General features: G+C 36.9%; 1 long non-coding RNA gene across 1 annotated transcript in view; it reads right to left on the minus strand.

Annotated features, from left to right (window-relative positions):
• Window positions 1-24425, minus strand: part of LOC146543483 (uncharacterized) — a 71978-nt gene that overhangs the window by 15447 nt on the left and 32106 nt on the right. The window contains exons 2-3 of the long non-coding RNA XR_014886157.1: window positions 14559-14659; window positions 4076-4237 (exon numbers count right to left, since the gene is read on the minus strand). This is a non-coding gene — a long non-coding RNA (uncharacterized LOC146543483). The remainder of the gene's footprint in view (window positions 1-4075; window positions 4238-14558; window positions 14660-24425) is intronic.

Consider the following 24425-nt stretch of genomic DNA (forward strand, 5'->3'; position numbering starts at 1 on the left):
AGTCAGCAAGAGCTTATAGTATCACAGAGATAACGGCTGTCAGTCTCTCAAGGGAAAGGCTCTGCTCATGTTGCTCTTGAAATGAATGATGGAACAGCATTAGAAACATCCTCACTGATAGAGGCTGACAGTTCCTTTATTGTCTAGAGTTAGAACTGCATCAGGTACAGTATGCTGCACTGTAAAATAGCAGAGTTTGATTCTGAATAGTGAACCACTCGTTATGTCAGGAAGTCTTACACAGAGAATAAGAGTAGTGGAATGAAGGGAGGAATGGGCAAGACAAGGAGGGGAAAAACAGTATCTTTAAGAACAGTTGTGTGAATCCTCTACAGCCAGTTGACCCTCTCATACTGTAAAATCTTACTGGAAGATGAGCCACTTGCCTGGGAACCCATTTGTTTTCAGTGTATCAGATACAAATTTTGCTAGGATTACTGCAGTTGTCTCTAACTGAATTTGGGCACCGTGTTCAAGAGAATAAATTAGGAAATAGTGATCCTTAGCAAGTCTGTAAGAAAGTTTGGCCTAATCCAGAAGACTTAAATTAAGAAGTCACTTTTCCACTTGTCTATCTAGAGAACACATGGATCCTGAAACAAGCGTCACAGAGGGAGTCTGAATATTCTCTGATATCCTCAAAGTGAAAGACCCTTGAATACTAAATATGGCATTAGTGCTAGGATCAGGCTGCCAGCTGGTAAAATATAGCTATGTCTTCATGTTTAATATCATTTACATCTTTGACATATCAGCTGAGCCTCTGGGTGATTTCAAAGAGGCTAATTATAATTACCTCTTCCTCTTACTAATAGTGCCACAGAAAGAGTAATGATGACACTTGTTCAGCATATCTGGCCTATGGTCTATCCGAGAAACAGGACACTCAGTGACACAGGCAACACGCTTCCTGCATTTCTGCGTGCTCTTTGAACTCTTAACATGCAAACATCAAGCTCTCTTACCTGGAGGAACACGAAGCAGCTCATGGGCCAAAAGACCTACCACTGCTTCCAAGGACAGGAAAGCACAATAATTTGGCTTCCCAGTGTATGGGATCACAGTCCAGATTAGATCCAGCCAACTCAGCCAAGAGTTTATTTCATAGCATTTCTTTCAAAGTAGTCCAGACATTTTCAGAAGTGCAGGAACTTTGAAAAACATATACTAAAACAATCGCAAAGCCTGTAAAGTTAATATTTTCAGAAGACTGACAACTGTATTGTCACATACTGTAAACGGACTTTCATTATTATTTTCCCACAGTGTTTCAGAGGTCATTACAAATGCTAACATAGAAGGGAAGGTGGTGTTTCACCTTTAACTAATGGCAGCGTTTACCAGCCTGAAGATGTCTTCTTGTAACCATCTAAGAAACTTGTTTCTCAGTAGATAATACAAAGATCCATCTGGCACACTAAGTGCCAGACTCCAAGTATACGTTCATTTCAGTACAAAACACTTTATAGCCGGAGTTCTTATTAGCATCTATAACAGCATCCATGCTGCTACCTTCAAATGGCAAAAAAGGAGCAAGATTCCAAGAGAAAACAGCTAGGATTTGCACAAGTCCCTGAACAGAATAACTTTCAAAACCATTTTTAGGAATTTTCTGCCTGATTTTTCTTTCAAACACAAAGGACCCAGGAGCTACCAAAAGTCTGCTGGGCATAGTGGGGGTGGAATTTGATTTTGTTCATCCTTTCAAGAATGCCATTGAAGTTTGTAAATATTCACTGTGGTTCTAAGGTTTTGAAAAAGTAGTTATACAGCAAATTTGAATGATTAATGATCCAAGACATTTTAACATGTTATTTCTCTATTTTCAACATAAATAGTGTGTAAAGGGTGTTTAAAACTTTAATGAATCGAACTATATGAGTAAAGAATGTTAATCATTTTAATTGCCCAGTAGCCTGAAATTAGATTTAACAGTCTGATAATGTATCTTTAAAGGAATACAACCCTGCTCTATAAAAAATCCCTTCCAAGCCAATTCTAATAATTTCTATTTATCTTTTATGACATTAACTGTTATACCAGTCTGCCGACAGACAGCCTTACGCTCACATTTAGTTTAAATGTGGTGCAGTATAGTTTTTCATTATCATTAACGTGCTCCTGGTGGGCAGAGTGCAATGCAGTGGCACTGGTCACACTTCATTGCTTTATCTCATATGACAAAGAGAGATGATGTGCTTCAGTCTAGGCCAGAAGATGAAAGCAAAAGGTGGCCATGGAAAACTCCCCCTGCTGCCTAGGAACAGCATAAGGGCTGCATCGTGTGACTTGCTAACAGCACGAAGGGGCAGACAAATAGATTTTCCTCTATATTTATAACCAGCATCATTCTTCCTTTCAGGCCTTTCAGTGCAGGTAGCTGTTTTATATGAAATGAACAATCTTTATAGACGTACCAGAGCCATAACAAGGCTGATTTTCAGCGAGGCTGAGGTATATAACTCTTACAGAATTGTCAGGCTTCTTGCTCAACAAATCAAGCCTAACTTATGATGTTTGCAGTGTAATTTTTATTCCTGTTTGACTAGCCAACTACCCAGTGGTAATAGGATGTTAGAAAAGGGCAGTAGCAATGTTTGTACATGCCATGATTGATAGGCAAACTCTGCATTTTTCATTTATATCTCCTGATTCCAAATCAGTTAAGTTTAGGAAAAATGAAACAAAATGGCAAGAAAAATGCTTGCAGATTGCAGCCCAGCACTCTCGTAGATCTGAGTTCAGCCCACATCTGCTAGGATTGTCTGGAAACATTAAGATATCTAAATGAAAATCAATACTATATGTGCCAGCATTTACTACCAAGAACAAGTATCAAGAGACCTCAGCTAATCAGGCTTTCAAGCTTGTACTTGAGCCATAGTCTGAACCCCAGGAGTGTCCTAATTGGCCCAGACTAATCATAGAAGAGTTAAATTTATAACCAGGAAAGACATCTTGTTTTTCTTACCAGTCATCATTTTGAAACTGAACGCCTCTCACCTGTGTGGTAGCGGATGTATGGTGATAGCCACTGGTCATGCAAGAACAACTACTTACCTGTCAAAGGTAAAGCAAAGACTAATTTACTGTCTTCCATAAAACCAGTCAGGCACATTTAAGCTTTTGGTGGGTATATAGTGCTATCAAACCTTTCACATGGCTGCATATTTTCTCAACTTAAAAGCTCTGTATTTAACCCTCCTGTGCTAGAAGATAGAAGGTTTATATTTTAGAGGTAAAAGACCCCCTCTACACACACCAGTCTCCCAAACTAAATTTTTGTTGCTGCAACATAATTATTTTCAATTCACATACTGTTGGCGGGATTTTGTTTTCTTTTCCTATTGTAGAGCATGCAGATGTGCACAGAAAATAATACAAAGTAGTTCCGTTTATCTTCATAAGGTACAAAAATATACACAATATATTTTTCTGTATGAAAATAAAATTCCTTATCCTAAAATGAAAATGTGCACAATATCTCTTGGAAGACTCTTAAATCCCACTGTTAAAAAATTATACTGCATTGGGGAATTAGGTTCCTAATATTTGTATTTGGAATGCCAAATGTGAGCAGATTTTATACTATTTTCAACAAATTAAACACAAATATGTAAAATGTTTATGAAGCTCAGGCTTCTATTTTGGGGCTTTTTTTTTTTTTTTTTTTTTTTAAGTAACTTAATTCTGCGTAGATTTCTTTTTAAAAGCAAAATAAAGTGATGAATTAAGCCTGGAAATGCAAAACCTAATGTTTTTTCAGTTTTCTTCAAAAGCATATGTAAAATTCCCTGGAGATTCACATCTACCAGAAATTTAATAAAATTATTTAGATTCTTTATGTCCCATATGTTAGATGTATTTTTAATGTGTATCTCTTAAAACAAAGCAAAAAGTTGTCAGATATTGTATTCTCTTCTTACCGCTGTTAATGGTTTCCTAGACAGTGCTATCATGGAAACAACATGGCATGTTGTGATCAATGAAAGCTTGTTTCTCACATGGCATGATGTTTCCCTTGGATTCTCATCTCCCACTAGTGCCTGCTGTGAAATTTTGTCAGTTCTTTTACCTTCAAGGATTTCTTGTCCTCCATGTTGTAAACTGCTATGTTATCTTCCCGAATCAGCCTTCCTGTCTTCTTTGCCGCTTCACCTCCCACTTCTTATGGAACAAGAAGGCTATCTTCATCTTCCCCTTCTGTCCCTATGCCTGATAACTTGCTGCTCTCTCACTGTGTAGCACAGAACAAGGTAATGAACAAAATAAAGTAGAAAGTGAATTCCAGCAAGATTTACACAAATCTACATTTGAAGAAAGGCGAGTAAAAGTCTCCCCAAAACAGTTCAGTTATCTGACTTTGTATTTCTAGACCAGACAGTTCATATGTCAGCCAGTAGAATACCACAAGCATTCTAATCATCAATACACAGAATTAGGTTCAAAGATACCTTTAACAGTAACTTCATTATTAAGCTACAAACTGTACTCAAAATTCCTCATATCTGCAGAATTCTTTTGGTACAAACTCGAGCTCCTCGCTTAGCAGAAGACCTTATGATACTCACATTTCAAATATATTTAAAAAAATAGACCAAGACAGTTCAGATGGAAGGGAACTTCAAAGATCATCTAGTCCAACTCCTGACCACTACAGAACTAATTAAAAGTTAAACTTATTGCGCACGCCATCCAAAAGTCTTTTAAACACTGGTGGGCCCAGAGCCTCTCTAGAAAGTCTGTTTCAGTGTTTCCACCTTCACAGTAAAGATATTTTTCCTCATCAACAACAAAAAATTTTGATTTGACCCCTCTTGTAGTAGGTAGGTACAAAGACCTTCTGAATTGAACCGAGCAAAAGCCACTGCTGTCAGTACACCCACATCATTCACTCACAGACAGTGCCATAGAGACACAAAGAATGCATAGGCTCAACTTTGTACAAAGGAGAAAAAAAAAAAAGGATTGAATGTATGTGGCAACTTACAGCATTACAATAAGGCAAAGAGGTCAATTAATAACCACGTTATTTAAGGATCTATTTCCCCAGTTTTGCAGCTTTTTTGAGCTAACTAGTAATACCATCAGGTACAGTTTGACCCCCTAAGGAGCAGACCACAATTGCACAAAGCAATGAAGACCACTCCCTCTTCTTCAGCTCTGTATATTCACAGAGGCTAATAAGCCCAAGAGATGGAGGTCTCAGTTATAAAGGAAGAGACCTGCACCAGTCCTGCTGGAAGAAATTCCTCTATGGGTAGTAAAAAAGGGTATACAAGTCCTTTCAGAGGTAAGAACGAGGCCCAAGTCACCTCAAACTCTCATTGAAAAGATGATTGATTCTGTTCTATTTTGCTTCTTCCAGCAGAACATTGCAGGATATTTTCTCTGCTGCTTGCCACCAAGTTTACTGCACTTGTCTGCCAAGTTCTGCAGTTGTCAGATGAACACGAACTCCCCCCAACGGCATACACCTATTTTCCTTCTGATGCAAATTCTCCTTTTCACTAGCAGTACAAATCAGAAAAACACATATAATTCTTATTTTCATCTGATACTGAATAAAGCTACTTAAAGCTTATGCCAAATTAATAATCTTTTCTTGGCAATTTCACACCAGGATTCCATGCCAACTTTTGTTTAACAAGCAATGTTATTAACAAAGAAAATTCAATTTTTTTGTTGTTGTTTTTTCTGCTTAGAATTTATTTGAATTTTCTGATGTAGTGAATTCTCCTGTGTATATACATACCTAAAAACTGAACAAAGGCACAGCAGTTGTGTCATTTCCATGAGAAGTGCTAATGTACTCAAGTTTTAGACAGCTTAGGAGGTTTGTTGGTTTCTTTTACATATTAAAATCACTACTGAAAATAGAGATGCAAGACACAGGCTTCAGACTCTCCTCTAAGACTGCTCTTTCAGGCACTCTAAGAGCTAGAGTTTCTAAGACAAGCTCGCCTCTCAGTGCTACCCAGGAAGTAGAAATGAGTTAGAAAGGAGGTTTAGCTAGTCAACAGATTACTCTCCTGGCACCGGGAACACACTGCTGCTAACGTGCCAGCTCTCCTGCTGCCACCCACCATCTCAGCATATGGGGTGCGTCAGGAGTAAAAGGCAGCAGAACAGCACATCACTGTATTTCTTTTTCCCTCATACAGCTCAGTTAAATCACTGACTCTACTGCTAGCTCTAAGAATTGCTGATCAGCAGAGCAGAGACTGCAAGGTCAGGGATGAAAGCAATAAAGGAGTAGTGTCTTCCCTTCCTCCTGGGCTGAGGATCAGCCCTTGATTCTCACTGTCATCATTAGCTCAAGAGAATATTTTGCAAGTCTGCAAGTGAAAACAAAGTAGAAAAAACACCCATGCTACTCATGGTGGAGTGTACGAAAAAATCAGGAACAACCTGGCACCTGCTTATCCAGTTCTTCTTTATCTTCACTGCCAGTGCTGCTACAGCTCAATACAAACCTTACTCACATCCATCCCATCTATTATTATATTTGCTGAACCAGAATCCTTAAACATTCTGTATCTTTTTTCTCTCTTTCGAGTTGTACAGATGGGTTGCTTCTTTAGAATTGTATGAGAATGATTTGAGCATTATCATTTGCCATCATCCTGTGACACACTCTTATAATTAGTCCAGTTATGTCAAGTTCTTTGTTGAAGATTAATCTCATTTCTCCAGCGTTGCCTCTCTCCCCTTGTTAGATTGTGCCCCAATTTTTCTCTGAGTGTATTGCTGTAAGAGGTCTTCTAAAGTTGCTCTCTACAATCCAGCAAATTTTAACAGATGTAAAACTGTGGAGGAACCACAGCTGAACTCAATGACCAAACGTCACTTCTCATCGCTGACTGAACTCTTCCAATAGCCCACATTTCAACTTGTAATTAAAGCAAATAGAGTTCACACCACCTCTCAGAAGTAACACAGCTTTTGTACTCTTTGCTTGTTTACTTTCAATGCCTTTGGGACACTGACAAGATTCTTTATGAGCCCCTCTGAAAGAGGACACCCAAAGAACTCTCAGGAAGCAGTTCTGCCCCACTGTAGGCAAGGAAGAGATTGTCTTTAACAGTTCCTGACAAGGTGCAGTGTGTCAGAGAACTGACACTGAAGTACCTGAGTGTTTCTGCAAAAAGGATGCAAAATGACATAAAAATAGTAGTCTCAGTTTAGTGTGTCATCACTAGGTTTCAGAGTTAACAATTCATTAACTAAATTAAAAGGAGGTATGTCAGAACCATTTAGCCTAATCATCAGGAAATAATCTGAATTTGAAAGATTTCCATATCAAAAACATAGGCAAAACATAATCCAAAATTTTTTACAGGACTTGATGGTACTCCACGTAAAAAGGACAGCTCCCTAACTGCAGCTGACTTCTGGGGAAAGATCTTGATCTTTGCTCTGAAGCTTTCTGCAAGGAATGCAAATAGTGTTCTTTGTAATACTCTAGAAAATTAACGGTGGCTAGCAGAACAATTTTATATGGGCAGTAAACAAAAAAGAACTGGATGTCAAGTAGTGACTGCAAAGTGACAAATTTTGTATGATAATATCAGTTTCCTCAATATCCATTTAACACTTTCCTAAAAATACTAACAATGTTAATAAAGTTCATTTTACTCTGGTGATTATCTGCTTTGTCGTGTTATTTCATTTCATATAATTTGCCTTACTCTAAATACTATTTTGTTTTTCCTTTTTCTATATTTTCTCATAAATTCTTTTTTCCTTGTTCTTTACCTTAAAAATTGTATCTTTGTCACTGGCTAAACAACAGCTCCACACCAGAGATTCATTTCTTTCTAAGCAATCTTTAAGCAGCTGAAATTTGCAAATATCCAGCATTTCTGAAAATAAAATTCTTTCTTCTCCAGGCAATGCCTATATGAAGTTACATTAATTTGCACAGTCTAATCATACTGATTTAGCTACCTATATATCAAACTGAAGTGCAGCCACACTACTTTGCAGTGCCAGCAGAAGGTACTTCTGCTGTTAATCATTGTACAGCTCAGTACTTGGTTTGAAATACCCACTCATTACATAGCCTATGGTACAGTATTCCATTCCTCAGCCCTGTTCTCCCATCCCTGCTATCTGCTCAAGCACTTTACTCCCAGACTGCCTGTCCTGTTGAGGATAGCTAATGTCATCCACGGTGTTATGTTTCAGTGGCATCACTTGCAGAAGTGATAGCAAATAGAGAGAACAAGGGACACCAACATCTATTTTTAGCAATTTCCATTCTGTGTTCTTTATTTATTCTGGTTACCTGCTCCAGGAGCATCTCCTCTTCTCCCTTTGATCATTCTGGTCCTTGAAGGGCTGACCACACAGAATTGCAAGTAAGAAAGATCTTTATACAGTTCACACAAATTGAGAAAACCTGTTCAAACTAACTCATATGTAATAACAATAATCATCATCCTTATTCCTGAGCATCACAGAAAGATAATATAGGGAGAAAGGCAGAGGTGATGAAAGAGAGTGCTAAACAGCAGCTTACAGTGGGAAAAAGAAAAAGTAAGGAATGAGTCCAAATAATGGAGTTAATTCATTTCTAGGGAAGATTCCTCACAGTCACCCCAGACACCCTTTAAAAGAAACTTTAGCATAGAATATTCTGGGCAAAAATGCTTGCACAGACAGCTGAATTCCAGAGCTGCAGGAGGAAAAATAAAAAAAATAAAAAGGGGGGGGGGGGGGGGGAGGAACAGCTCTGATCCCTTCAAAATAGTTTCTCTTCTTTTTATATTACAATTGGCAACAAACATAAAAATAATAAAGCTCTTCATCACTTCCTTCTTTTACTAGAAATGTCCTAGGCTGCATTGGGTTTAGAATATCACAATGCTGAACCAAAATCAAAGATCCTCAGGAATAGAAGCCTGAATACCAGAGCGCTAGCACCTTTGCCAAAGAGGAAATGAACACAACACTGAACTGGACATAGTTTTTAAAGCAGGTTTGACTAAGGAATCATCATTCATGGAACAAGTTTTATGGGAGAAACGTCTCCACAATTTGAAATACAATTAGAAATTTGGCAGGACATTGTTAGTATCAATCATTGCAATTCACTTTGACTTTTGGATTTGTGCTGATGCTTGGTTTTTTATGTTTTGGTTAAAAATTATAACATCTTTAATATATGGATATATTTGTATCAGATTCACTAAGTTCACAATCTTCACATTTTACATTTACACTTAATCACAGGCATTTTACAGTAGCATAACAACAGAATATGAGAACAGCTGATGTTCTTAAATTGCACGCTTTCCAAACGCACAATAGTTGTGATGCATTTATAAGATGCATTTATACAATAATTATGCTGTATGATATATGGGTATTTCACTGAAACAGTCCTCTTAGAAATACTTTATGGGGGTTTTACAGTAACCTTCTACATTTTGTTTTGATAAGGGGGAGGGAAGAAGGGTGTAGAGGGGAGAAAATTTCCACATTGCGGGTTCAGTCAGGCGGAGGACATGACTTGTGCAATTCTAATAAATCAGAGCATTCCCGTGTGGCAGAAGCAACAGGGGAATAGTGTAAGAGCAGTGCTGCATGTTGACCTAAGCAAGAGCTTATCGAGAAATGATGTCCTCTTAAACAGACTCCTGTAGAGATGTTCTGCATTTCCTCTGACAAATTGTAAGTGCCCTGACTGTAACATTCCTAACAAAATAGGGCTGATTTAGCAATGCACAAACTGCCCATTATCCTACTGCATAAAAAGGCCATTTAAAGCAAAGCCTTAGGACACTGGCCCACTGGAAACAGTACATCTGAAAAATTACCCCCATCTTGTGCCACCAAAGCTGCTAACTACCCTGGGGAATATTCCTCATTTACAATACAGACAAATGTTAACTTTAATGAGTTTTAAAACTGCCATTTTTCTTTCATGACTTTGATAATGCTTGAAAACTTAAACAAATACTTCGGCTAATTTTTTTTTTTTTTTACCTGATCTGATATTATCTACTAACTGATATTGCCACTACATTTGTTTTCAGACACCCCTGTCTTTCTCTCATTCAAGTCATAAAGTGTTGCACAAGTACAATTAAAAAGTACACCCGCTCCAAAAAACAATATTGGAAAGATTAAACAATCTATTTTAACAAACTATTCTGGTCTGAAAATTTTGTGTGCCAAGATTACTTGTCATCATCTTCCCAAGAGATGGAGTACCTTTTAAAAAGCATCTCTAATGAGATCTACAAATCTGTGTGCAAGACAGCTTACTTTATTGTGTTTATAAAGATAAAAAAAATATTTTAAACAGATTACGGTTCTTGGGACTGATAAAAACACAATGGGTGTAAGGTCATTGGGAAGTGTTAATAAAAGTTTTCATAAAATATGACAACTCTCAAAGAGTAATGTTTGGGCGTAAAAAATAAGTATGAAAGTATATTTTCTTCTGTGGTAAACACTCAGTTTTTCTACACATAGTTACTCTCCAAATCCTTTGTTTATTCTGTTGGTGAACATTTCTAGCTGTTCGATAACACATCAGGGATGGCATTATCTTTGCCTCTACTTCACTCATTCTTTTACAAGTGTCATTGAAAGAGAACGCTCATCTGCATTAGCCATTAACAAGACATTTTAGGTCCTTAATACTCCTGCCAGCGAGTGACATCAAAAAATCTTCACCTCAGTCATACAGGACAAAAACTGTTAGAATTCTCTACTCACAATACCCTTCTGTCACACGATACAGCTTTCATGACAAGAAATAATGGAAAACATAGAAAGTACAGGTGATATTTCTAAAGCTGACTATTTGCCAGTAAGGTACCTTATTACGCTTATACATCTCTTATATCACCTTCTATTCTTTTAGCCTGGTGTTTAGTTGCTTCAATATCTATCATTAGCCACAAGCTGAAAGGAAACGTCTTTTCAAAGAAGAATTTTTGGACAAGTTGGATCATGTTAATGAAATAAACATCAGATCTTCAGTTTTCACGTCTAGATAAAGTATTGGGAGAAAGCCAATGCCCTTGCTCACTATCCTGTTTTCTTCACCTGTGACCAGATTTGAAAACAACAACTAAAGAACAATTTCTATATAGAGAGAAATAAGTCTTGAAGCACGCGACTGTTAATTTCAGAGTATTGACACCTAGATATTTATTCAGTACAGATGCACGTATTTTTTATTGTAGGTAAAATTTTGACCTCAAAATTACTATTAAAAGACCAAAGATTTAGCAATAATTTGGTAACCCAGGTAACACATTTAATCATATTAAAAACAAGAAGATAAATAGAGAAAAAAGTTTAGAGCACTGGTGACTGATTATCTTCTTGGCCTTGTATACAAAATGTGAAAGTCTCAAAGTTGATTCTGAAAGCACTCAATGTACAAAAGCATCAGTTTACAATAAAGTGGAGAACACTGAATTAGTTTGAGTCTGACAAAATAGATACTTCAAAACAAACCAACATCATGGAAATAATTAAAATACTTCAGTTATGTAACTTCTAGGGAGTGCAAAGAGTGCACTTAAGGAAAATTTTATCAAGACCTGTTTAAAAAAAAAAATCCACAGGAAGTTTGACTTCCGAGACCTGCATTTGAAAATCTGCCTTAATATAAAAGGACATTTTTTAAGCTGATCCCATAAACACACATTTTCAGGGCCCACACTTCAACAAGAATGCAAATATTTTAGCAGCGTTTCCAAACAATGTAGATCAATTCAGTTGGAGACCTTCAGGACATTTTACAGTTTAAATATCTTTGTATTGGCAAGAAGATTGCACACAAACTATTCCATGAAATATAACACACCACTAATTTGAAGAGAATAAATAAAAGATTGGCTGGTGACACAGAAAAACATAGCGTAATACAAGACTCTACAAAGAAAACTGCATCCATCCAACCCAACCAAAACTATGACAACTAGGAAAAAGCCATTTATTCATTTCCTTCTAAAGAATCAGAACAAAGTCACTGAGAAAATTAATATAGATTTACAGTAAGGTTAATCAACCACCAGCTCTGAAATCAAGAAATATGCAGTTTATGGTGTAAATGCAACTTTCATTTTCTCTCATACAGTCAGCAGCTGGTGATTACCTGCCTTGTTCCAGTTACAAAGCCATTTACAAGGTCGCCATGTCGGTAAATTCATGTTTGATACTCACATTCTCTATGTAGAAACAACACAGCTACTGAAAGATAGTATATATAGAAAGAGTCAGAAGAAATGACTACTCAGTCTTGTGGGAAGGATTTTTTTTTCTGTATTATATTTTGTTTTTTGCAAAGGTAGAAAAGGTAAAGTGATTGATTCCACACAAAGTCAGTGTGTGCTAGCTTTACCTCAAGGTAATAATATTCTTTGTTTTGCTAAAGAAACTGCAATGGTGAAGAACACCAGAAGCAAAGGAGAAGAGCAATAGCAGCAAAGTACTAAGAGAGAAAAACATAGCAAACCACAGGCTTATACCATGGGCAGAGCTTCATTACTACTAAGGTCTCCTGTAAGGGTATTTATATGAGTTAGCATACAAAAAAATGGGCACAAGAAGAATGAAGGTATCAGAGTTGAATCAAATCCATATCAGGCTCTGTCTCCCTGCCAGAGCATTTTAAAAGAACAGCACGGACAAGTCCTGTGGACACTTAAAAGGGATGTGATGGGTAACAGGATTTTGCTTAGCTCCACCAGTCAACACAGAGGGCACAAACCTGAAATTTGCAACCCCCATCTCTTTTGCAGACCATCCATACTAAAACTGACCTGGCTTTAAAGAACCTTTGTCCTCAGGGACAGCAAAAACAAAAGTGAAAAACGAAGCCATACAGAACAATTATAGGAAAGACTATTCAAACACGTGCCTACAAGTACAGTGGCAATTGTAGTAAAGATACGGTTTAGACAAATTCACAGAAGTAAAAGCTTTATGCGTCTTCCTATTCTTTTCAAAATTTAAAGCAAAGACGTAGAGTCAGTATGATAAATTCACAACCTCCACTCCACCCATGTGTTTTGGAAGTGCATCTGCACTAGATTGTGTGGCCAAGTACAGTTTAAAGCAACAGTAGTTCAGAATGATAATAGCTGCCAACAACTCCCAGAAGATGTTGATGCAGATCTGCTCCCAGATCTGCACAATCTCCTTAGGTATAAGACAAGAAGAGGAGTGATACAGCAGAAGTATTTGGAGGCTGAATCCACTTGCTTTCCAAGAGCTCAGGGCAAAGCTCCTGCACCAGACTGAGTGGAGCCCTATATCACAAAGCACATCACAGAGATGGCCAATACAGATGAAGCGCTCAGAACTCATCTAACCTTTTCTCATTTTGAAATACTTCCCAGACCTATGTGTGTATTTCTTTCAGTATTTTGTTTATGATAAATATATATATGTGTGTGTCACCTAGCTCCCTTCACTCAGACAAAACCAGCCAAAATGTACTTAATAGATAGGATATACTTATGCAGACTGAGCATACATGGTAGTAAATTCAAGCATAGCCTAAGTTTCTAGAACCCAGCTCAGAGGTTAGTAACTGTCCCCATAACACAACATTGTTTTGCATATTTTGTTTTTCAGATAGAATATTATTTCAGTGTTAGAAAGGAGTTTTATGCTTTGAACAAAACATTAAGACAGAGGAGAGGAACTAGAGATTAGTCACTGTTACTCCAAAGATTTATAAAATGTAGAAATAAAAACTTCATGAAAAGTTTCTCGTACATGCTTTGAGTCGCTAATAAATAAACATGATTTATGTTTGAGATAGATCCCTGTGTCTGGTGTCTTGTTTCACCTAATATTCGCTAGTAAAAGTTACATGCTAGTTTTCCTGGGATGGGAGAACAGCTGTTTGATGTTCTGGTTTATAAAAGAGGCCAAGAGAGAGTGTATTTGTTGTGGAATTAATTGGTTCAAATTAAGCACATACTGTTTTTCCAACTTACACTAGGAATCTATGAGATTTAATAGATATGAAAAATAGCTGGTGAGAATAACAAAGGATGATTCTGGGCCACCCCTGTAGCATGCAGGCTGTCAGCAAAGTTTGGGTAAATATCATTTCAGCAAAGAAAGGAGGAGTAGAATCCAGGAGCGAGAATCAGTTAAGAACCATTTTGCAAAATCCTTTCTTCTAAAACAGCCACCAAAGGAAGCATCTTTACCTTGCCAGGCTCCCCCTTCCGCTCCCCCCACCCCCCAAAAAAAACCACAAAAAATAAAAAAATTGGCCATCCAATAACAACACATTTTAATTTCCAATATTTAAATTGGTAATGAGGAAGGTGTTTTGTCTGAATTTCCATTTCTTTCAGGGCCTAATTATGAAAGACAGAAAAAAATGTGCTATGCACTCTCTTTCACATCTCATTACATTTATTCAGCTTTATTACTAATTCTTTGTTAATATAATTTTCACCCTGGGAACTACATTTTTTGTCTAGTTACCCTGATACATGAAACCCTTAAAGCAGGAAGTCCTTGATCACCACATCATATTTCTCATGGTATTTTAAAATGACACTCACCATATTGTTAGAAGTAGGTTCTATCAGCAGGCTGCTCTCTGGAGGTGTTCTTTCCCTCTCTCTCTCAGGTGCCTTAAAGAAGTTTTATCTAGCACGGTGGCCTGGAGAGACAGGGAACAGAAAGAGAATTGAAACGCTCATATACGTGTGCAATCCATCCCTCCCCACCTCAGGTTTTGCTGTGACACATTTTACTTTAGCAGCATGGCCCGGCAAATTAACTGATGCTGTGGCAAACCTTAACCCCCAGTCTTTTAATCCTGCCACTTGTTAGAGATGAAAACTGAAGAAGCGTTCGCAGCTCCTCATCTCCAGTTAGTTTGTACAAGTTCAGTAAGCAGGTCCCTTAAGGAGCTGAAGAGGAAAACTGCAGCAAATGTGCATGCACTCACAATGAAATAGCAGCCCAGAGGACAAGCGCTGTAATCCCACCAATGATGTTCCAAACCCATGATGGCTACCAGCCGACAATACCCACAGACCTCAATCCATTTTTATTGTATTCAGGCTGCAGTGTTATATTTCCTGCCTCCCTTTAGCACCACACATACAGTGTACTTGAAAACAAAAATCTATAATATTGATCCCACAATGTCACCACAATTATTCTTTTGAAACAGCCATTGAAAACAAATTACATCTGCACTGCCTTTTCATCCGATTGCTCTGGGTGAGCAATGCTCACTGTAGCCACTAGCATTTTCAGTGTTAGCACTGTGTCACTAAAGATGGTACAGGAAAAAAAAAAAAAAAAAATCAGGGGAGAAAGAAAAAAAGAAAGCACTGGTAACATATTTAAAGGGGGAAAGCAGGAGGGAGAAGCCATCAAATTAACCATATTGTGAAAAGCCCCTCTCACCTGGTGCAACATTTAAAGCTCTCAGCTTTCCTTATGCAAATTGAGATGATACCAGAGCCATACGGTAGCTAGATTTCCTTTTGATAGTGTATAAGCTCAGATTTTTCCTGCCCAGTAAACCAAACATAGTTGTTACACTAATTAAATTGACAAAAATTCAAAAGGGATCTCGTTTCCAGGTAGTCTATTTAATACTGTCTGATGACAAAAAGTATTATTTGTAGCAACAGGATTTTAACCTCATGTAACATAATTCTATTGACAAACTGTAAGACTTTCTTGACAAGGGAGAAGCGATTAACGCAGAAGCGATGACCACAGAACAAACCCACATGTTCCGATTAAAGCAGTGACACGACAAAGCTCCAAGGGAATCCGACCAGAAGAAGCAGAGGCCTTTCAGTCTCTCACCAATAGCAGGAACACCCAGATGATGGGGAGCAGGAGGAGGAGTGAAACACACTTTGTTTAATGCTGCTAATTCCAATACTTAATAATTATTATCCCAGTAATGTTTTTGTTCACAACATCAGATCAGTGAAATTGTAGCAACCCCAATAGCACAAAAGTACACAAACCGGCATAATTTTATAGAAAGAACCCTGTCAGCAAATACTAACTTTCATGTACTCATTAATGGTCTTCTTTGGAAAAATATGTACCTCATCAACAATTAATTCTTTTTTTGCCAGCACGGTTGTTGGCCAAGGGAAAATGCTGTTGTATAGCCGTGACCACACAAGTCACAGTGGTGGGCTCCTGCAGAGAGGAAACGATAACTTTGGAGTATTAAGAAAACCAATAGCCTTGTTGACATGAACATGGGAGCCTAACCCCTGAAGCCTCCTGATATGAAGCATTGATTTTTCTGTCTGGGTACAGTTCTAAAGCCATTCATTCTCTATGGTCAGGACTCACAGGGCCAGAGGAAAAAAAAAAAGAAAAAAAAATCTGTTCTTTCCACTTTTACCTCCAGGCAAAGTTGAGGAATAAATTCTACATTTTGAGGGATGATTTGTTCAAGCCATGTTTAGTAGAAGCTTATTGCATAAAAAAACATTTTGTTTCCTTGACCCTTGCAACCTGTGACCACTTATTCTTTTGTGCACCTTCTTCACAAGATAACAGCAGGGGAAAGTGCCTAGAGAAAGCAGCTCCGGTTACTTGTTATTCTCCAAATAATATCACCAAGCTTTCTTATTATTCCTCAAATAATACTGTCATGTTCACTTGTCATTCCTCAAATACCACTGCCAGCTGACTTGTTATTTCTCAAATGCTTCCATGCCTACTCGTTATTCCGCCTCATGTAATTACTACATCCGTTACTTGTTATTCCTTCTCATATACTACCGCTGGGCTGTGCTTGGTTACTGCTCATGTACTACTGATACACCTCTTTGCGATTTCTTTTTTACCACTGCTTCAGCGCGTTGTACCTCTTTGAGAAAGGAAATAATATTATCATTCTGTATATTTTTGCATCCCATACACTGACTCCCTGTTTCCTCTGCACCCCTGTTGTCTTCCTTTAGCAGCTGTTGTAAATAAATGCTAAAAAAAATCAACTCTCCTGAGAAAGAAACGACAGTTCACGTTTGGAGTCAGGGCGGCACGTTCCATCGGTGATAAAAATTAAAAATAAAATATATTAGAAAGACAAAATGCGGAAGCAATGTAGAAATAATCGCACATTTCCCCCTCCCCATGATGGCACAGTAAGCCAACACAATGGGATGTCTCCTGGTCCGGTGACAGAACGCTGAGCCAGTTTTTACTGTTTGCCTCTTGTTTTCGAAGAAACAAAGCGAAAGCATTAGGCAGGAGATACCAGTGTTACAGAAGGCTTATGCCTGGATGCTGAACTTGCTTTCCTTTTCAGTTGGCAACTATTTAATCGATTTTTAACGTAAATAAGTATTCAGATGCAATACTACACAATCATCTGTAAGACAGACACAAAATATCAGTGCCTACACACAGGCTGGTATCTTTCCATATGAGCATATGCATATATGTACACACACACACACAAACATTCAAAAACATTAAAATAAACACCTCTGGAAATTTATCTTTATAAATTTCTGATCAAGTACACACTTTCTACATGACAATGATATTTTTAGCAGATATATGTCCATCTACACACACATATACAAATGAGTCCTAGAGAATCTTCCGTGTTACCACTGCAGAAGCATGCTTATATTACGGTACTGTGTGAATATGTTTGTATATTTATTATTAAAATACTTACTGTTCTGCCTTTTGAAGTAGATGGACAAATGATTTAGGAGTAGAAATAGACTAGAAACAAAATTAATGCAAATAATGCGTTGATTTTTTTTTTTTAGCTTGATTAGCCAAGCCAATGGAAAATTCTAGAAAACGTATACAATTATTTTAACTGTCATAGACTGGCAATTGTAATTGACATGATTTGTACGAGATGCAGTGTAATAACTGAATATATTAAAAAAAAATCTCATGGCTTGATTACCAGGAGAACATTACTAGTGCCACAATATTATTAACAACACAATTATCATGGCATCCCTAGGACACGCTCTTAGCACTTCAATGCATTAGCGAACCTTTGCTAACGAAGAAAAAATTAAAGTACAGCAAATTTCAAAGCACCAGTTGTACCCAATATCATTAAAAATTTATAAAACTTCCCCTGAACATGACAAGTGTTTGGTTTAAATGAAGATCAGCCATAAGAAGGAGCAGAAATCTTGTTATTCTTTGTCTCTTTCTCTCTCCCTCCTTTTCTCTTTCTCTCAGACCTCCCCCAGCCACCACCACCTCAATCCAGCTGAAATATGTAACCATTACAGAGTGACAGTTTGACACACAATGACCTGTCAGAACATTCATCTCTCAATGTTTTATTTTAGTGAGGAGCCAAACTGCAGAAAAAATAAGCAAGTTGTTTCAAGGCTTGGAATGAGATCAAACATTTCTGGCATCCCCACTTACCAGACCTTTGATTTACAATGGATCTGTCAGAGGCTGATTAGACAGTGTGTGTTTAAAAACCTATAGATGTTCCACAATTGCACAAGCTCTCCCCTTCCCTTCGCAGAAAGCATTTCTGCTCTTTGTTTGAAAGGAGTGAATAAGCTAGGTTACATTGCAGAACCTTACACCTTGCAAGTGGAAAACACCACATGCAAAACTGCAGGCAGCTACGATTAAATCCTTTAGTTGGGAGCATTCCGATTCTCTAGTAAAAGAAAGCCGTAGATCTCACTACTCTGTAATATTTGCTATGCCAATTTCTATTACCTTTTTCCTCCCAGGCCTAAAGTTATAATAGTGTGCAGAGAAAATACACCTATGGACTGCTGCAATCCCTGCATATATTCAATACCATTCAAAGGCAACATACAGCTAAAAATTAGACAAAAAAAAAAGTGCAGGTGGCTAAAATATTCCCTCACTGTAACATTTTTTGCTCATAATTGCAACAAGGAAAAAAAAGCTAGAAATATATTGTTTCTATTTGTACCTAGAACAGTTGCAGAAAGAGCAGCAGAATTTGTGCCTGGCATTAGAAAGCGTAATTCCTTAATGCTATATTGTGGCATATGGTTCATTGTAGCAAATTATGAATACATGTGTTTGGAGAGCTTTGGTAGTAAATTTGGGCTTTGTACATCTACAACAATGCCCAAATCTGACAAATGTAATTTATGTAATATTAGGTTAATACAATATTATGAAATTAGCTTACTGTAGTAAAGCTGTAATTTTAAAATGAAAGACAATACAATGAAATGAAAACAAAATAAACATTAGCATTTTGTGAAAGGTAAAACAAATCTTCCAAAAGTCTGCTTTGTAATTTATTATAACACAGTGTTAATTACTTCCAGCATATTTAAGACACGATGTCCTTTAACAGCATAGCACAACTACAGCGCAGGTCAGGACGATCCCTGTCTTTCAACCTCCCCCAGACAATGCACTTAATTTATTTAATAGGCAGCATTCAGAAGCTTCTTTGAGTAGGGAGAAGGTAAATGGGAACCTTGGGCTCTGGTTTTCACTGTGCTCCTTAAGGGTTCAGCACCGCATTTGCTCCATGTGGAACATTCTGATGAAGGTGATAAGGAACATAGGCTATTATTCTGCATGTGAGACGATTCAAGATACAAAACTATATTTATCATATCAATGTATGCACCACAAATTGGGAAAGTGATAAAAGCATTACAATATGAGCCCTTTAGCTTCTAGAAAATTGCAAATGTTGAAACACACAATTTTGTGCTTTTAAGAGGGAGAGGTGAGCAAATTAGACAGTCAAACAAGAAAGAAAAAAAAGATGCATTGAGGCCATCACACACGAAGCTGAAGTGACAAATTTTCCGTTTTCAACTTTTTGAGGAAGAAAGGGATCACAAAGAAAACTGTAGAACATCAGTATTTTTAAAGCTGCCGAGAACTTGTATAAGTTACTTCTGATCCAGAAGAAAACAACTGCAGAATGCAGTGGCTTCACATATTAGTGCAATTCAAGTCTCAGCCAACAGTGATGAGTAAAAATGTTTGTCCCTTCTTCCATGGAAGTGGAATGCATGTTACATACTACTGAATATTGCTATCATCCTGGAAATTTGCTGTTGATATCTCCCATTCTGCCATCTTCTTTTATACAGTCAAGCACAGAGAAAACACTTATCTGAGCAATCAATAAAATGGTAGAATTGCATAAGGGATAAATATATGAATGAATCATGAAATATGATGAAATTACTACAAAAGGCTCAAAAAAAACCTTACTCAAAATGCCTACGTAAAATGCATATAATGTGCATATCAATTGCCTTGTTCTCCTCAGGGCCTCAGATCCACACACCCTATTTCACACAGGGAAATCTAACACTGAATAAGACACGTATAAATGCCTAATGTCGTAAATATTTGCTATTTGCATGCCATGAACTACATAATTTAAGCATAAAAGTTGGTACACCTCAACACTGGAAAACCTACATACCTGAGCTGAATGAATAGCCTTCATTTTAGATGCTAACAGGCATGATTTCATTACTTTAATTAGAGAAATGATACAAATCAAATACTCTGAAAGGCCAACATCCAGGCCCAGACCCACTGATCCTGCACTAAAGAGGCAGTGTTTGTATGCATTTGGGCCTGGAGCTGATCAAGGGAGTTCCTGCTAAAAGTGATAAAAAGCAGGAAGTATTTGAATTTTGGGGTTTTTTTCCTACTCATTAAGATGAAAACCAGGGAATAAAGGAAGATGAACTCGACTGTCACTCAGTGATGCACAAGGACAAAAACTGAGAGTAAAGATTAACCTGTTCGTACCTGTTTATGTCTTTTTAGTCAACACAACAGAAGACCTCTATCAACCTGGATTTTGGTAGATTGGCTGGACTAGGCTGATATCCCGATGAAAGACTGAGATCCAGTATTAGAAAATAAGAACTCTGGCAAGTAAGCATGGATCCTTCTATGACACAGTGAGAATACTATTAAGTTTGAAGATAGTGATAGGTCACAAGATTATAAGGACTACAAACACTTTCACTACAGAAGTTTTGACTGATCACACACTATACGCTTTTCCACTTAAAGGATCTGACATCTACTGTGAACCTTTAACAAAATGTGAAAAAAGTTCAATAATAATCAAACTCCTATGCTTCTTTTTTTTTTTTTTTTTTTTTTTTTTTTTTTCCCCTCGTATCACAAAATCTACAATGGTGAACAACTGAAAACGTCCCAGAAATTTAAAAAAGTCACAGGTAGACCTTCTGGATATAACATCAAGTAATTTTAAGATAAACCATGACAAACCAGATTTCAACCATTTCAACAGAACTAAAAGTAGCATAAAAGTAACATACTTCTGAATATAGTGGGAAGAAGAAAAAATAGTCAATGCTACCAACTGAGATACTGCAGCATATTTGACCATTCACAGTTTGCATAGCCATTAAAGGCGGTGAAACTTATATATAGTACCCAATATTACTCAGCTCCACCAGCATGCATCTGCCTAAGCTACCCACATTAGGAAGTTCAGATGGATTCCCCGTGTTTTCAGAATTTTTGACATTCACAATATAAAAGTATATCTTGTGTGTTAATTTGATTTATCCACTTTTGAACTTACAAATGCATGCACTTTAAACTTATATAAAATGTAACTCTGCTACTTTAGTCAGTGACAAAATTTACAAAAATTAACACTGAATTACTAAGCAATAATAGCGTAACCACAGATACAATAAGGAATGTGCAACAAAGTAACAAGTTCGATAATTTCAAAGAATTAACCTTCATCTATTCTGTAACAATTGAATATTTTTACTTTTACCTATTATTATAAGTACTGAAGGGCAAAATCAAGAGATAGCATTTTATAAACCAAATTTAAAGAAACACTGCTAGGACCCTTTATTGCTCAAATAACATGTTCTCCTCATTCTCTTTTTTAAATCAGTTAAATATAAACAAATTAACTTCCTATGCATGCTGCCACTAAGTGAATTATTTTTCATTTTAAGAGTAGTTTTCCATCACTATGAACCTTTTCCTTTCCCTTATGCACCAGCAAACATACTGATACGATTTAAAGGTCATGTTCTTTTCAAACTGACAAGGCCCTCCAAAATTTTGACGAGGGTCCCTCCAAGAATCACACCATACAAACGGAAAGAAATTAAGTAAAGCATCACTTGATGTAGGCTCAATCATGTGAACTGATTAGAAAATGTAACCATGGATAGAGGTGATTCAAAGTGTGACGGACAACCTTTCAAAGAAAGGAGATGTCATGTTGATAATAATAAGCAAGTACCTGACACTGAAGCAGGGGGGTGAACGCAGAGGGTCAATAAAGATATAATTGCCTCCAGCTACTAAAAAAAAAAAAAAAATCCAACTCCTTTCTAACTTTGCAAACTCCAAGGTAGATATTTAAAATGATCAGAGCATTTGATCTTCATAGTTCAAGTTAAGTTTTACCCAAAAATACTAAAAATGTATTAATAACACTTCAGTAGCTTAGCTCATTCTTTCACACAGTATAAAGGATATCTTAAAGTTCAAAGCCAAATATATGAAATTTGTCTTAAAGGTTATGTTGATACATATTGGTTTGCATTATAAGTTTGATCATCCTGAAGAAAATAGCACTGACTTTGGCTTGTAACACCCTCATCATTCTAAGAAGTCACGTAAGCATGAAGTAAATTTATCTATTTGAAAGATGTCACTAATCAAGAAGATTGTTCTTGATACATTTTAAACAGAGTAAATCTAAATATTTTCAGGAAAAACTATGCGTTATGAACAGCAGATGAGTATGCAGTCCAAAAGAACAACCCACTGTATATCCTATTTATCCAGAAGAAGAAAAGGGTGTCATACTAATGTCTTCTTTATGACAGTAAACAATATTCTACCATTTGTAAAATAAATAAATATAATAGCAGTAAAATAAATAAATATATAGCAGTTCTCTAACTGCTGTTCTTTTTTTTCTTCCCTCCATCAGTTGCTAAGATTTATGGTGCCCAAAATATTTCCAGCACGGAACAAACTACTATGGTGACAATTTGAAAACATTTCATCCAACTTATTTTATTTCTTAACTTATTTAAAATCTGTCTTCTCTCACTATATAAAAATGTATATCATGTATATGGATAAATGTAATCTTAACTGATTTAGATACTATGTTCTTATGAATATCAAAAAGTTCAGTGAACCCATTTAGTGTTTTAGACAACCATGGACTGAGGATTAATGTCACTTAAAAAGTACACATGGAGATTTTTTTCTCGCAGCTCAAATCCAGACCAAATTTGCATCAGGTAAGGTCTCTTAAACTGTTCAGGCAGAATAAATCAGAGATATACCTCAAGTTCTTACTGGACAAATGCCCATTTCATCAAGAAAGTAATAAACTATGGCACCCATGACAAACTTCAAGGCTATTTGCTTGACACAGTGCCGGTTCAAGGCTTGTCCATGCATCTCAGATTGAAAGCTGCAGGACACAACCAAGGTGACACTCCAGTCATCCAAACTACTGCCTGTCTTGGAAAGAAACAAGGTTTTACTGCAACCCAGGTCTTTTGCAAATATTTCTTGGTCTCCTAGCTAATGAGGTCAGACAGTACTGTCCACTCTAGACATATTCTTTTCAGGGTATCATCTCTCCAAGAGACATTCCAGGAGGACATATCCTTAAATGTGCCATCAAAGTGAATTATAATGATAGAATTTATTAACATTTTTAATGAGGCAAAAATCATACATCTAAGGAAGCATGAAATAAAATCGGATTAAACAGCAACTGAATTTCTGAAATGTAGTAGATCGTGTTTATGTTATTGGGAAGCTTTTACACAAAAAGATTAAAATTGAACTTAAGACTTGCAGACACCTCAACTAGAGAACGTAACCAGACCTTCATTCAGCAATTGACAACTTCCCCACACAGAGAGGGAAAGAGAGAGAGAGGCAGAGAGAGAACATATGCACGTGCAAGCACATTCACCTGTATATGAGAGCACTACTTTCATACTAACATGGTTTTCCTAAAAGAGAAAATTGAGAATGAGATCATTCGAATCCACAAGTAAGTACCACAACACAACAATGAAAACTAACATATCTGTCAAGAAGTCAACAACATTCTCCCTAAATTGTGTAGTTATGCATGATGAATAGAGCTCCAAAGATACCTATCTTTGCACTATCGATGCCACTCACACTCCGAAAAAAAAAAGTCCAATTGGTCATTGGCCTTCCATGGCCAGCTTCCTGTTTTAATAAAGATATTACTGTCCAAGCCTTCAACAATCACCTCACCACTACAGGAGACAAGGGGCAATTTTAGAGAGAAAAGAGATTAAAAAAGAATAAGATAAAGGAAAGATATGGGTCTTATAATTTGAGAAAACGCAATGTAGCAGAAAAAAAAAAAAACACTAAAATGAACATTCTCCAGTGGT

This window comes from Meleagris gallopavo, chromosome 13, assembly GCF_905368555.1.
Source record: "Meleagris gallopavo chromosome 13, MGAL_WU_HG_1.1, whole genome shotgun sequence".
NCBI classification, from domain to species: Eukaryota; Metazoa; Chordata; class Aves; order Galliformes; family Phasianidae; genus Meleagris; species Meleagris gallopavo.